This window comes from Dioscorea cayenensis, chromosome 12, assembly GCF_009730915.1.
Source record: "Dioscorea cayenensis subsp. rotundata cultivar TDr96_F1 chromosome 12, TDr96_F1_v2_PseudoChromosome.rev07_lg8_w22 25.fasta, whole genome shotgun sequence".
NCBI classification, from domain to species: Eukaryota; Viridiplantae; Streptophyta; class Magnoliopsida; order Dioscoreales; family Dioscoreaceae; genus Dioscorea; species Dioscorea cayenensis.
In genome coordinates this window covers 9,538,511-9,541,071 of record NC_052482.1, presented here as the reverse complement: position 1 = coordinate 9,541,071, position 2,561 = coordinate 9,538,511, and the positions used below count along the sequence as shown (strand labels likewise).

Here is a 2,561-nt window from a genome sequence, read left to right as displayed (position 1 = left end):
ATCTTTGCCAAATACATTATTGCGCATGATTACACCAAAAATCCACGAGAAAATCACAACAATGCATTAAAATATATAGACACCAACACTCAACACTTTATTCATGCAAACACTATACTAACAACTAAGAAAACAGTAAACACTTGGGTTGCCCCCCAAGAAGCACTTGTTTAACGTCACTAAGCTTGACGTACTTTGCCTTATCTCACGGGGGTTCACAGATGAAGATGGCCCTCTTACCCATAGCTTGAAAGCATAATGAGCAAAGTCTCTTGAAAGTAAAGGGGGGATTATTGGGCTTGGTACCACCTAGCCATGGTTCATCCAACTTGTTCAGTTATCGCACATCCCCAACAGCCTTAGGGCATTTCCGGTGGTGTCTCCTTATCTCTTCATTTTCCGGAGCACCTTCTTCATGATCCCCGGAGTAGATGGTACTTCTTCCGTTGAACCAAGCATCATTACTTCCTCGTTGTCTACCTCTTGGTCAAACAAACCCTCGTATGGGTCCTGATTGAACATTTCCTGCATATATTCATCAACAATCTCATCAGTAGTGTCAAGAAAGTAAAGAGTATCATCAAAGTCAAGAGAATATCCCATGGCTTCAGCGAGGCAGTATGTGAGCTTATCATCTCCAACCCTCAGTGTTAACTCCTCGTCGTCCATGTCGATCAATGCCTTGGAAGTGCGCAAGAATGGCCTCCCAAGTATCAAAGGTACATCCGCATCCTCATCGACATCTAACACTACAAAGTCTACAGGAAATATCTACTTGTCCACCTTGACAAGTACGTCTTTAATGATGCCCATCGGATGTCTCACCATTCGGTCCACTAGTTGCAACGTCATCTGAGTGGGCCTAGGCTCTCCCAAGAGTAGCTTCTGTAAGAAAGAATATGGCATGACGTTGATACTGGCCCCTGAGTCTGCCAATGCCATTTCTTCACCCAAATAGCCAATGTTGCACTGTATGATGAAGCTTCCCGGGTCTTTCTTCTTGTTCGGCATATTTTTTTGCAAAACCGCCGAACAAGAGGCATCTAAGATCACTGAAGCACTCTTCTCCAACTTTTGCTTGTTAGTCAACAAGTCCTTCAAGAAGTTTGCATGCTTAGGCATGTCCTCCACCACACCCGGTGCAAGTAGTCATGTCCACCACTCTATTAGAAGTTAGAAGGTCTAACTTCTTACTTAACAATTCCACTTAAGCCGCCAATGAAGTTACTGCATCTATTTCATGAAACCCGGCTACCTTTTTCCTTTCCTGCGCATTCCACTGATAACTATTCATGGCCATGTCTTCTAGTAACTGTCGGGCTTCTTCCGGGGTTTTAGTCCCCAATGTACCTTATGCGGTGGCATCTAGCAATTGACTTGTACTCGGATTCAACCCATTATAGAAAGTTTGAATAATCATCCATTCGGGAAATCCGTGCTGTGGGTACCTCCACAAAAGATCCTTGAAGCACTCCCATGTCTCAAACAATGACTCTAACTCCATCTGCACAAACGATGATATCTCATTGCGAAGCGTGGCTGACTTCCCCGGAAGAAAGTATCTAGCAAGAAAAGCTTCGACCATCTCGTTGCAAGTCGTGATGGAGGCCTTGGGCAAAGAATGTAGCCATTGCTTGGCTCTTCCCTTGAGAGAGAATGGGAAAGCCCTCAATCTAATAGCATCATCCGATACACCGTTAATCTTCAGCATATCACAAACTTCCAAGAAGTTCTCTATATGGTTGTTTTGATCCTCATCGGCCAAACCATTGAACTGCGCTGATTGTTGAATCATTTGGATGAATGCTGGCTTCAGCTCAAAGTTCAGAGCTGTAATCCGGGGTCGCACAATACTCGAAAGTGTCCTATATTGCTCATTCTGTTCTGCCATATTACCTAACCCTTCAACTTCTATTTCAGCTTGATTATACTATTCTTGCACAGGTTCTTTTCCCCTTCTTATGAGTGTATGTTCAAGTTCAGGATCTTCTTCAATCAATATCGAAGGGTTCCCTCGGGTCATAACCTGGAACTGCACCCAAAGTAAGAAAACAAATCAGAACAATGATAGAAAAAGAAAATGTGAAATAGAATGAATAAATGAATAGCTAAGAAAACAAAGTGCAAAGTATTTCTAAACGCCTACTCCCCGGCAACGGTACCAAAAACTTAACAACACCCCTTGCGTATGTCCCGCAAGTGCACGGGTTTATCGAAGTAATAAATCCCAGTTGAGTGGGTATCGTATTCACAAGGAGTAGGGAATATAAATACTTGAATTGTTTCTTAACTAAGCGAAAAGTGAATAATTGTTGTGTAACAAGATGTAATGTAAACAAAAGTAAAAGAGACAAGAGAGAAGGCACAAGTAAAGGGGAGGTAAGGCAATCAATATAAATGGGGTACTTGGATATTGTTCCGCCTAGGATAATCGTTTCATGTGCAAAAACCCTCTAATATGCTTTCTAACTAATGCATTAATGAGTCATGGAGATCCTTCAATACATGATCTCAAATCTAAGGTCAACCATGCTTAACTCTATACATGTTCCGGAGGAGAA

At 42.3% G+C, this 2,561-nt stretch overlaps 1 non-coding gene across 1 annotated transcript; it reads left to right on the top strand.

Moving 5' to 3' along the window:
- Positions 1 to 1,430: 1,430 nt before the first annotated feature.
- Positions 1,431 to 1,537, top strand: LOC120274356. The gene has a single exon (XR_005540882.1). It is a non-coding gene; the product is annotated as a small nucleolar RNA R71 (small nucleolar RNA).
- Positions 1,538 to 2,561: the final 1,024 nt, after the last annotated feature.